The sequence below is a fragment of the Meles meles genome, chromosome 7, assembly GCF_922984935.1.
Source record: "Meles meles chromosome 7, mMelMel3.1 paternal haplotype, whole genome shotgun sequence".
In the NCBI taxonomy this organism is placed as follows: Eukaryota; Metazoa; Chordata; class Mammalia; order Carnivora; family Mustelidae; genus Meles; species Meles meles.
The window spans coordinates 73,322,911-73,335,631 of NC_060072.1; the positions used below are offsets into that span (position 1 = coordinate 73,322,911).

Genomic DNA, 12,721 nt, shown 5'->3' on the forward strand with positions numbered 1-12,721 from the left:
CGCACAGCATGGAGTGTGTGGCCTCATGTCTGTGCTCCGTGGCTGACAGTCCTCTGTGCCCGGTTCTGGGTGTAAGCATATGTCACGTGGGGAAGGGGGAGCTCTGACATGGATGTTTAAACCCAGGACTGTGAGATGGCACCCCCTGGGGTCTACGAAGTATGCTTATTTTGAGGAGCAGAGGTCAGCACCAATGGGAAGACCCTGGACTGGGGATCAAGAACACGTGGGTTCCAGCTCCGGCTCCGTTTCTCATCTGGGCCCCTGTGAGCCATCACCAAGGGCGTGGGGATGTCACCTGTTCTCCAACCATAAAGGAAAAACCAGGTGGCCCTTCTGTGCCAGCAGCCCCAGGGCTGGGGGCCAGAAAAGGGAAGGGGGCTGGAGCAGGGAATGGCATTTCAGGGTCTGAAGGAAATAAGGCATGCCAGTGGGAAGGGCGGTGGGAGGGGATTTCTGTGTTTGGAAATTCCTGGGATCTTGCAAGAGCCCCAGACCCCCAGCCCAGGTAGCCCAGCCTTGTCTCAGCATCCAGAGCTCAGGGCTGGCTCTGCAGAGAGCACTGTTCTCCTCTGCCCTCTTGTGGCCTCTGAGCCCTTCGCAGGCCTCTGCTGAGAAGCTTCCCCCTAAGTCCTCAGGGCCTTGTCCCTTGACCCTCTATGGTCTCCCAAGTCCATCTTCCCCCCACCTCTGGTTTCTGGAGGTATCAGCATCTCCTGAAGGCTGGGAACGTCTTCCTGAGATTTCACCCTCTTTGCCATTGACCAAAGTGTGAAGTTGTGATTTGGGGGATGGGCGGTAGAGACAAAGGGTTGAGATGAAGAGATTGAGCAGAGAGAGCAAATTCTCTTCCCCTTGGGCTCCATCTACAACCTTAGTGCCCAGGGTCATCTGGAGTTTTCAAAGAAAATGGAAGGGATATGACAGTCCTGGAGAAAATGGGTTGGGAGCAGACCAGGCATTATGATTCTAGGCTTTTGTGAGTTCACACTTGAGCTCAGTCCATTAGCCTCAGCAGGGGATGGACTGGCAGGAGCCAGGGGGGAGTAGATAAGGATGCTGGAGGGAGATGGCCTATATGAGAGGTGCTGGCAGGACTCCTTATCTCTGGCTCTGGAGTCCTGTCCCCCGACCAGGCTGCCCTTGGCCCTCCCCTTTTAGTGCTCAGTGCTCATTAGTGACTGCCTGTCTTTAGAGAGACCCCCAGGGGACCAAGCTGTATTGGATGGGCAAAGAGGGGGGAAAGGATGAGGGAGGGGCAACAGGTAATGAGATAGGAGGAGGGGGTGAGATAACTGGGATTTGAGCTGGGGTCCCATGATCACTGAGGTGCTGGAAAGGCTTGGCAGGAGACACTGTCCTGGGGGCAGATACTGAGGGGCTGAGGGTGAGTCAGTGCGTGTGGGGGTGGGGAGGAATATTGGAAGGGACTGAGATCCACTGATTTAGGGGCTTATTTGGGGACACCTGGTGAAATAGGAGCCAATGACTTTATGCAGAGCTTCCATTGGGCAAGGAAGGGTTACAGGTGCCATGAGGGGGTAAAGGAGGGACGCACATAGTTTCTGTTCCCCTTCCTGTACCTGCAGACCTGTCAGAGCTCCCTCCTGGCCTGGGTGCCCCCTGTGTGTCTGTCTGAGGGGTGCACGGACCGTCTGGCACTTCTCCTGTGGGATGCAGAGTGAGCTCCCAGACTCTCTGTGGTGCACACAACCCCCCTCACCCCTCAGCGAGCATCTCCAGTGAGCCCAAACTCTGTCCTCACTCCTCCTCTCAGAATGCCCAAGACACAGAGAGAGCTGACTGAGGGGACCTGGAGTGCCCTCCCAGAATTTTCCGTGGCTCCCAATGGATGCACTGGGGCAGGTCAGGGCCAAGCCTCAGGGCTTGACCAGGCAGCATAGCAGGCAGAGAGGAGACCTGCATCCGGAGTCCTGGAGAATGTTCTGTGAGGAGCAGAGTGCTGCAGTGGAGCTGTGCTGTCCCCTAGATGGTCAGCCATCCATCCTCCACACAAAGGGCTGCCTACTGCGTCCCCTCTGAGCCCTCACCCCCAGCCCACGCTCTCATAAAGGAGGTAGATCTAGGAAGAAGAGGAAGAGAAAGACACAGTGGCTGGGACAGAAAGGACCCATATTGCAGCCAGGTCCTACAGACTGGAACCAAGAAGGCAGAGCCAATCTGAGCACCCTGGAGAGTCCAAAATACCCATAAACAGTCAAGAGAGACAGACAGTGGGCAGTGTAATGGAGAGACCAGGAGCAGTACCAGAGACAAGGGAGAAGGAAGAGAGGAGCCTCCAGAGATCAGAGCAGAAGATGCAAGACAGATGCAGAGAGATATGCAAGGTTAATGGTAGCAGAGACAGGGACTCAGAGACACAGACGGGACACAGGCTCAGAGGAGCCATGGACCCAGAGCCCAAGACAGATTTGTGGACACGGGGCCAGGGTGAGTAGACCACCAGAGAAGTGTGCACAGAGAGGTGTCTGTGTGTGTGTAACCCTCCAGTTCAGAGCTCTAGTCACAAAGCCAGAGTCTTCTGGTGCTGAAGGAACCCCCCACATCCCCTCCCTCTGCAGCCCCTGCTCTGAGCAGTAGGGGGCGGGGTGGGGGGACAGAAACCAGATGCAGGTTAGAGACAGACAGCAGGGAAAGAAATGGCAGAGCCCAGACTGAGATCAGTGGGAGAGAAGCTGAGAGTGAGGAAGGGAGCAGAGAAAGGGACAGAGAGGGACAGAGGTGGAGAAGGACACTGGTGTTGGCAGGGGTGCAGGAGAGACAGGGGAGGGAGGGTGCCTCTCACTGCAGGAGAGAGAGGAGGACAGGGAGAGGCAGGGCTGTGGAGAAGCAGATCAGGGGCAGGGGGGAGGCAAGCAGGTCTCCTGTATTCCCAAAGTGCTGGGCTGGGTTGACACAACCCTGGGGTGAGGTGGGGAGGTGGTCATGCATGCTTCTCAGGGTGACTTTGTCCCTCTCTCCTGGGTTCAGTACAGTGAACTTGTCTCCCTGCCTGCCACCTTCTTTCTAGTGGTGCTGACAGTGACCTCTGCAGGATGTTGGTTCATGCTGGCTTCCTCTGCGGGGATCCCTTCCCAGCCTGCAGGGCTGCTCTGAGCCTCCTCACCAGGGCCACATGGGTGTCCTTTAGGGCAGGCCCAGTGTTCTCTGAAGCTGGAGAAGGTGGTGAGCACCCCACTGGGAAGCAGTATTTCCAGGGGAAAACGAGGTGGATGTGGGAAGACAGTGGAGGATGTGCCTCGTCCCACATGGCTCTGGAGGTCATTGTGAAAGTGACACTTGCAGCCTGTGACACAAGGGGACATTCCGGGTGGCTGCAGCAGCCCTGGTGTCATTTCTCTGTGTGTTTGATACAACCAGGTAGCAGATCTTGGGAACATATCCAGCCTAGTACTGGGGGTGGGGGGAGGCCTGGCATTTGCCTGAAATATTGGGTCAAGGGGTCCTGCCCTTGGGGAGCTCACAGTCCCCTCCCTGCCCACTCATATGCAGAGTAATCCGGTGACACTTACCCAGCACACACCCACAGGTACATAGGACTAGGGTGAATTCAGAATCAGAGCCGGTGTGTTCATCAGGGAAGGCTGCCTGGAGGAGAGGAGTCAGGAGGGGGTGTAGAAGGGAAACCCAGCAGGGCAGGGATGGAGGAGAAGAGGAGGAGAAGCTCTCTCTGTTGCTTCTGAAGCAGGACAAGCCAACCCTATGCCAGGCAGGAGACAGATGAGCTGGGCGGGAAACAACAGCTGGACTGGGGCACCAGGATGAAGGGGAGAGGAGGGATGCAGATGCTCACAGCCAGACTGAAGTTGCTGGAATTGGAAATGAGGACATTGGAGGGAGCTGTGAGATGTGTTAGGCAGTGATGTGTGTGTGCACAGGTGTTTGGAGAAGTGTGTGCCCAAGTGAGCATGATATGTGTTTGTGTGTGTCTCTGTGTGTGTGTGCTTGCGCGTGCATGTCTATGTGTGTGTGTGTGTGTCTCAGGTCCTGGCATTGATCTACCCTACATTCAAGGGAACTCCTTGTGTTTTCTAAATTTCTTCTGCTGCAATTGAGCCCACCTCTATGGATGCAGTTTCAAACATCCAGGATGTGGTTAGGTGTGTTTCATAAAAGATGTGTGTCCATGGGGAAGGAGGAAGCTAAAAGGTTCAACTTGGAGAAGAAATGTAATTACGAGCTCTTGGCTGTTATTATGTGGAAGACCTGGATATTCTGAACGTTATTACACTTGTAAGTGTGCACGGGAATGGGATGAACCTGGGGGGTTTTGCTCCCAGGTCTTCTCTGCAGGACTTCTCTGGAAGGTTGCCTCTCCACCCTCCCTATCCACAGATGTTCTGGGGTCTGAGATGTCGCAGGAGTCAGGACTAGGTCTGCTCTCAGATCACCCTTCTGGCTGTCCCCCTCCCTGTGCCCCTCCCTCACTGTCTGGGGGTCTCTCTTCCCATCATATCTGAGTCTCACTCTGTGAGCCTGTCAGTGTCTCCTCCGCATCTCCTCCTGTCTGTGTCCTGTGCCGCCTCCCTCCCCAACCCTTGGTCCCTCTCTGCAACCCTTCCCAGCTTCTCTTATCTCTTATCTCCCTGTATCTCTGGCTCACAATGCTGCCCCCTCCACTCTCTCTTCCTCCCCCAACCTCAAGGTGCAGACACTTCCTGTGACATCACCTGGGTGGGCTCCACCTGCCAGTTCCCCCATTCTGTCCCCCTCCTCCAGGAGAGACTTCTGGCCCCAACTCTGCATCCTTTGCATTCTCTCAGGCCTGGTCCAGCATTTTCCTTCTTTTTTAAAAAATTTAGATTTACGGGGCACCTGGGTGGCTCAGTGGGTTAAAGCCTCTGCCTTCGGCTCAGGTCATGATCCCAGGGTCCTGGGATCGAGCCCCACATCGGGCTCTCTGCTCAGCCGGGAGCCTGCTTCCTCCTCTCTCACTGCCTGCTTCTCTACATACTTGTGATCTCCGTCTGTCAAATAAATAAATAAAATCTTAAAAAAATTTTTAGATTTATTATAATAGGTCCATGCAATAGGAAGGATAAAGGGTGGGAACATGCAGGGGACATGGGAACAAGATGACATGGCCAGGGACACAGCTTGTCTCCTATGAACTGAATGAAAAGAAAAGGTCAGGGATAGAGTTTGGGGGAGTGGGGATGGGGGTCACAGAAGGTCTAGGCTGTCCACTTCCAAGAAGGTCCTGTAGTGACTAGATTCCCCGTTTACCCTAAAATTCTGTCTCTTATCCCGCCTCTGGCTCTAGTGACTCCTTATTTTGTCTAGAGCCTGAACTCAAACAGCCCCACCTTCTGCAGATTGTATCCTTGTCTTCCCTGCTTCTCTCTTCTCCAATCTTACCACTTCCCCATTTGGGACAGAATCTATGATTCCCCTCCTTCCTCCTGTCTCTCCCCTGGTAAGAATCAAAAGCAGTAAGTCCCTGGAGAGTCGCAGACAGTAGTGGGAGGGGTGAGGAAGGAGGGGAGCAAGGAGCATCATGGAGAAGGCTCACAGACCTGGAATGGCAGGGCACAGGGTACAGAGAGGAGAGGGGTGAGGGCAGTGGTCACTCCTGTCTTCTGTACCCCTGCCCACAGTCCAGGGGCTTCAGCACAACCGAGGGTACAGGTGTGTGGGGTCAGGTCTGCCAGGCCCCTTTCACCACTGCTCTCCTAGGACAGAGCTCAGGGGTACGTTTGCTGCAGAGCTCACAGACAGGGTGACATCCTGGCAGAGCACCTGCGTGTGGTCGGAAACGGAAGCCGTGCTTGGCGTCTTGCCACACACGTGACACTGCACCTTCTCCCCGTGTGGTACCGGGTGTGCTGCAGTAGGTCCTTCATAGCAAAAGCTGTCACACATGTCACATGTGAAGGGCCATCTGTGGAGGGCACTGTGGAGCGTGACTGCTGAGAGGAAGCTCTGGCCACCTTGGGAGCGGCTGTATGGCTTGTGCACGGTAGCTCACAGGGTCCTCGTGCTTGCAGCGCCGCGGGCACACCAGGAACAGGCAGGACTCCTAGTCCAGCACCCCAGCTCCTGTATTTTCAGATGGAAGACACCGCGGAAGGCTTGCTGCACCTCTCACAGTTGTTCTCCCCCAGGTGCTCCCTCCTGAGATGCTCACTGTCACCTGTCACCTGCCATCTGTGGTCCCTGTGCCCCCATGGCCTCTCCACTCCCTACAACCCCATCCGCCCATCCCTGGTGTCTCTGCTCAGCTGGGGATACTCAGGAGGCTCCAGTGCACCATAGTGGGCATCTCCATAGCAACCGGGGGACCTGGCCATCCTTGGCTCCCGGGTGGATGGCCTCTACCTCCTGAGTTTGTAGCTGTTCTGGAACTCCTTGGTGCACAAGGCACACGTGTAGGGCCCCTTGCTCTTCATCTTCTTCTCCCAGAAGGATGACACCCTGGTCGTGGCAACCTTCGAGGTTGTGCCTGCAAAGGCTGCAATGCTGGCTGCCTTGATGGTGGTAGCAGAGATAGACTAGGCCTGTACAAGGGCCGATAACACGAGTGGGGGAGGCAATGGGAGCTTCAGAGTTTTGTGTCCACTGTGGGGCCGGCTGAGCCAGGGGCACAGCTGCAAGGGCAGCAGAGATGACCACGGACTCCTGAGCAGCAGGGAGAACCAGGAGCAAGTGCACCCTGAGAACCTTGGCCTTGGTGCTGGGGTGTGGTTGAGGGTGCTGGCACCGCCTGGAATGGACTCTGGGAACAGGCCTGAGAGGCCAAGAAGGGGGTCTGAAGCTCAGCTCCAGCTTACAGGGGTCTAGGCATGCTCCTGAGGGGGCTAGAAGGGGTTCAGGAGGCTTCCCTCTCCATGGAGCCTTAGGGTGGGCAGTAGCCTGTAAGGGAACAGAGGGATCAGGGCCTCTGCTAATGTGGGGTCTCTGGGGCTCAGTGGGGGCTGGAGGCATGTGGCCTGTACTGTCAAGGCTCAAGGCACCACTCCTGAACCGCTGGTCTGTGTCATGCCTAATGCAAGGCCCTAGGACCTCTAGGCTGCCAGCCCACAGCAGTGGCCAGTGGGAGATACTGAAAGAAGAGCCTGGGCCAGTTCTTTTCATTACCTGGTGACTGAGGGCCCTGGGCTTTCCCCCAGTCTCCTGCCCTCTACCCAGCAAGCAGCGAATAGCACAGGGAGAAAGGAAAAGGGATTGATCTGGGGACCAGATGTATGGGTAGACAGACCTTCCCCTGCATCTGCCCTTGATGCCCTCAAGCAGGTGCACATCTGGGGAAATCCCAGCTGAGGCAGGGGACACAGCCTAGGACTGGTGGAATAGACACAGATCAAATACCCAGATGCCCCTCCCCTACTGTTCTGTCACATCAGCCATTCCTTCCAGTCCTGCCTGTCTCCTTTGCCTCTAGGAATTCTGGCTCTGTATTTTTGACTGGGCCACTCATCCCCACCCCACATAACACCTGCCTAGGACCCAGGACCTTGGAAAGCTTTTTTACTTTTAAATTCACATAACACCTGAACACAGGAGTAGCTCAGTTATTGCCCTTGGTCCATGTCTCCTGCAGATGTGTTTGGACAGGGTCAGTGTGATTGGTGGGTTTTCCTCAGTTGGAGATTCTTCCAGAGATCTGAAGCGCTTCTTTCTGCTCCAAGTTCAATGCTCTGTTTTAGTACAGTTAGCATAGACTCTGTCCCTTTAGGAACCAGCTGTTGACCTCCTCTCCCCTCCCCCCACTCCACCCCAAGTCTTTGAGGCACAGAACTGAGGGTTTAGAGGCATGTCAGCAGTGACAAGTAGAGACAGTTCTGCCCCTTTCCTTGTGACCCATGGATTGTGGGCCCATCACTTGTGCATTCAGCCCTGGGTCTCTAAGCAGTTCCTGCCTTCTCCACCTCTGAGAAGTCTTGCTTCTGTTTGAAGATTAACATTCTGAAAGAGGAAGCACCTTCCTTTGATCACTGTTTCAGGGTCCTGGGGTCTCTTCATTATGATCGTCTACAGCAGGAAGCTCTGCAGGCAGGACCACGTGTTTACTTCCTCCAGTGCAAGGCTGATGCTCATTCAGTCAGAATATGCTGTGAACGCTGAGTGACTGTCTCAGGAAATCCGTCGTGGTGAAGCTTAAGACAGGTCCCTTTTAGTCTTACTCCTGGTGTGATTGGAAATGTGGCTGAGGGGCCAGATTGGATGGTGGTGGTAGAGGAAGCTGTAGAAGACGCTGGGAGATGCATCTGGGTCAGGGGAGGCACTTCTGTGCTTGATTACAGGACTGCTGAGTGGGCTTTTTCACTGGATCTGGGACTGGTCTCCAAATCTCCACAGGCCGGGCTCCACCAGGCTCCCCATACTCGCCACTTGCCAGCTAGACCTCCACCCCATCCAGGACCTTGGAAAGTTTTTTACTTCTAAATTCACAGCTAAAAATTCACACAACAAAGTCCCATTTAAGCCTCAGTGCACCACCTCATCCATGCAGGGCCCCACTGGTCTTCCGTTGCCGACCTTTATCCTTCCTCTAGGATTCCTGCTAAACCACCTCCTTCCTACTTTCATATTCTTCCCAGTCCCCGTCTGCACTTTGGCCCCAACTCCCTGAGGCCCAGCCTTGTTAGTGCTCACACTCCTGAGGCTAATCCTCCAAGAGGACCTTTCCTCCCCAGGGCCTCAACTCCCTGAACGCACCCTTTGAGCTCTCCTCCAAGTCGTGACTCTGCTTGGCCAAGCTCCTTCCCTGTCCCTGCGTTTGGTTTGCATTTTCTTCCTGTTTCTCCTCTGAGACAGAGAAAGCCCATGGGTAAGTGATTTCTCCTATCTATAGAGTTGGCAGGAAACTGAGAAAAGTTGGAGGAAAACTTCCTCCAGGGAAGAAGATGGCTGGGCTAGGAATGCCACTTCCTATAGAAGCCCTGGGGGGTTGAGCAGAGGTTATTTTATGGCACTAGAGCTAGAGTTTGGTTGGGGGTTGTTAGACCAGCACCATGAACATTTGGGAACAGCAGGTAGGTTTGTTTGGGTCAGAAGGATTTGGAAACCTACACATTCTCCTCCAGCCCAGAAAGGTTCTCAGCTCTGATGAGAAAAATATGAGTTAGGGGAGGTTATTTCTTGGTGCTTCCCCTCCAGCTTCCTTCCAACCTCTTTGCCCTGCCCTCCTGTGTGGCCTTTCCTTGCTCACCTAGTGCAGAGCTTCCTTTCTTCATCTTTGTCTTTCCCACAGGGCCCAGCACATAGTATGCTTAGACATGTTCATGGAATGAATGAAGATTTTTTTCATTTGTCTTTGCTGCCTCCTTCATGTTTTACCTCGTTTCTCACTGGATAATCTGAAAGTCTCTGTGTCTTATCTTCTTAGGGAGGACTTTGGTGTGCACTTTGCAGAATAGCAGGTCCAGTGTGATAAGGGGTCCCTCATCATCAGAGAGGATTTGAGGGTTTTCTTCCTCCAGGCTCAAGGAGCTAGATATCTATTTTTATACCAGTTGAGAATATCCCCTGCCTTTCTTTCTTACCTAATTTTAAAAAGTTATGGTGGGGATTGATTATAGACTAGGTCCAGCTGTAGGACGAAAGATTACCAATGTCCCCTGGGGTGTGGCTGCCTTGTGCTCATTATAACTCTGAGTCACCAAGACGTGGTTTGCTGTTATCACAAACATATTTTCAATCCTTTTTATTTTGAAGGCTCTTGGACCTTAAACGGTTCTCCACCCTCCCCACCTCCAGACTGCCACGTACACTGCAGGCAGCACCCCAACCCCAGAAGCCCAGACAACACTGCACATCCATGCAGGACACCAGTGTTTTTTATTACATGTGGCCAATGTTGATTTCTTTTTTTTTAAGATTTTTATTTTATTTATTTGACAATCAGAAATCACAAGTAGGCAGAGAGGCAGGCAGAGAGAGAGGAGGAAGCAGGCTTCCTGATGAGCAGAGAGCCCAATGGGGGGCTCAATTCCAGGACCCTGAGACCATGACCCGAGCTGAAGGCAGAGGCTTAACCCACTGAGCCATCCAGGTGCCCAGCCAACGGTGATTTCTAGGTTATCCTTCTCTCGCCCTCTAGTAGTTCTTGGGCTGCTTCTCTCCATTATAAATTGATATGTGTTACATGCTTTCAGAAGGCAGATTCATCTTAACCTTAGTTGAAGCAAAATATGTGGAAAGGCCAATTTCTTCACCAAGTATATTCCAAATTGAAAAATATGATTTTGGATGCTATTCATTTGGCTTATCATTGTCCCTTTTTTCTTTGATGATTGCAGAAATCACAAAACAGAATGGGGATGGGAAAGAATTAGGAAGAAGGATGCACAACACCCTGTAAGAAGTGGTGTCAGAGGCTCTTAGTTGTATATTGTGTTGCCTGAGCCGGGGTGAGGCAGGTGGGTCTTGGTGGAGAAGTTGTGTGGATCTATATTTGGAGAAGAGCTCAGGACTTTGAGGTGAATACAACTTTCATATGACTGAGATCATCTGATATCTTTCTTGCAGCAAAACAATTAAGTTTCCAAGGGTGATGGTGGTGTGGAGCAGCCACCGAGGGCTCTTTCAGAACAAAGCCAAGCCTGGTGAGACAGGATGGAGAGATAAATATAGCTGAGTACTCTCATAGGATGATAGAAGGACACACTTAAAGATATGAAGAAAGATATCCAGAGAGACAGTTGGCCTTTCCTAAGCTGACTTGTGTTCAGTGTATTACTGAGAGGGTATATTTGGAAGAGGTTCATGGAAGGAGGAGACATGGGCTCTGACCACTCACAACTCCTAGTCTAACAGCAGACTCAGAGTATGGTGATGGATGGGACCACTGGATGGATTTCTGGATTCCGTGCTTACAAGGAAAGGAAGGATTTGGGTGAAAAACAAAGCTGTTTAGTAAGGTTTCCTGGAAAAAATGACTGTGGATCAGTGCTCTCCTACATTATAGCCATAGTTTGGAAAATGAGATGGACAGGCAGATGGATTATGTTCTACTGCTTTCTCCTGAGGACTTTTATTAGGTGCTCTGTGTTGGCAGGATTCAGGATTGAGAAAATGGAGTAGAGAATCATAGGGGGAACTAGAAAAGAAAATGATTATTACTGTTGACATATGGGTATCCATTACTTTCTAATCCCTTAATTGAATGCCCTTCCTGGCTTTCCCAGCTCTTTCTGTTTCCTGTTTGGAAAATCTCATTCTGGTTCTTCCTGGTAGCCCATCTAGGTTCTGAAGACCTCTAGAAGCATAAGCTCAGGCTTTTCTGATTTCAAGTTGATTTCTTATTTTGCTGTGATGGAAATGTGAAGAATTTCCAGAACTAGATTCTGACTGAAACTAATCCTATAAATGTGTCAAATCATGAATGAGGAACATTGCATTTCACTATGTCTTTTGTAATGTTAATCCAGAGGGATTAAGAAAAGGCACCTGTTCACAACCATCCCAGAATGATACTGGTGAGTATGAAGTCTATACAGCCTCTAGAGAACCTCTGGCTGTCTGATTGCTTACTCAAATAACGGTGCAATGATACTAGCCTACTGATGCTGTCAGCAGGGCCTTCATCTGATTTTGTAGGGGGGAAGTAAAATGTTTGGGTCTATATCTACATTGATTTTTATCTACATTAGTGTGGATGGATTTGGTCTACATACAGTTAGTTTGGAGCATGTTGGTCTCCATCAGGATGGGTTTTTAGTGACTTGGCTTTCAGCTTCCACCAGTCTGGGATGGGATTTGAGAAATGTAGTCATAGGGGTGGTAATGTAGGTATGTGAGTTGGAGGAGGTGGCTATGTTTCCTCTTGATCTAATGAGCAGACAGTTTGGGGGCTGCCATGCTTTCACGTTCAAGTCTTGGTTGCACCTAGTAAGTATTACTTGCAGAATTTGGGTTTCTAGCCTCATGGAGAGAACATGAAACAGGTTCTAGTCTAAGGAGTTTTTACTTCAGAAAGGGAGACAAAGGATTCTTCCAGGTAACATGCAAACAGAATGTAGTCCAAAGTAAGGTCCTAGGTGGGAGTATGCCTGGTAAGTGATCCGTTTGGTGAGGTTGTTTCTGGAAGACTCCTGGGAGATAAGTTGGGATATTTATTTTCTTTAGCATGAGCTGAATTTGGTTACTTCAGCTTTTTTTTCAAACTTTCTGGAAAGTTATCTGACCTTTACTTCTCTTTCCCTAAGATGAAAGTTAGGCATTTATTATTACTGCAATGGTTTCTCTCTTCCTTTTCTGCACACACCTGGACTGAGAATTATTATTACTATCATTATTATTAATATTACATATTAGAATCTTGATCTGTATTAGTATCTGTAGCAAATATTTAACTGGATCCGTCTAGTTGGCAAACTTGATTTGCTGGCTTGAGGTGTGGTGGAGTTTGTTTTGTGTTTTTGGTGGGGGGTACTCAAGAAAGGCTTAAAGAGGCTGTATTTATTGGATCATGACCAAGCTGAAGACACTGCTTGAACTGATGTTTTCTGAGGAAAGAGTTATACACAATGTCTTGATGGGGGTAATTCCAGCCTCTTCCATGCGGACTTCTTAGGCTGACCCACAGTGCATAGATTTTTACTAGTCTTGCCAACACTGGAAAATGTGATCCTTAGTACTCTTACCTTTCATCAGCCAGTAAGCCATGTGGGATCTTGACATGGCCTTGACTTGACTGTTCATTTCTTACTAAAGAATATCCTTCCTGTTTCACAGTTTATGTATCTTTTACTTATTT

The 12,721-nt window shown here is 51.2% G+C and overlaps 2 protein-coding genes across 2 annotated transcripts in view; both read left to right on the forward strand.

Moving 5' to 3' along the window:
* The first annotated feature begins 8,668 nt into the window (after positions 1–8,668).
* The window catches only part of LOC123946626 (cationic amino acid transporter 3-like), a 37,753-nt gene continuing 33,700 nt past the window's right edge, over positions 8,669–12,721 (forward strand). The window contains exon 1 of the mRNA XM_046012218.1: positions 8,669–8,791. The gene's annotated coding sequence lies outside the window, so the exon portion shown is untranslated. The remainder of the gene's footprint in view (positions 8,792–12,721) is intronic.
* The window catches only part of LOC123946625 (cationic amino acid transporter 3-like), a 245,849-nt gene continuing 241,862 nt past the window's right edge, over positions 8,735–12,721 (forward strand). Inside the window, exon 1 of the mRNA XM_046012214.1 lies at positions 8,735–8,791. The gene's annotated coding sequence lies outside the window, so the exon portion shown is untranslated. The remainder of the gene's footprint in view (positions 8,792–12,721) is intronic.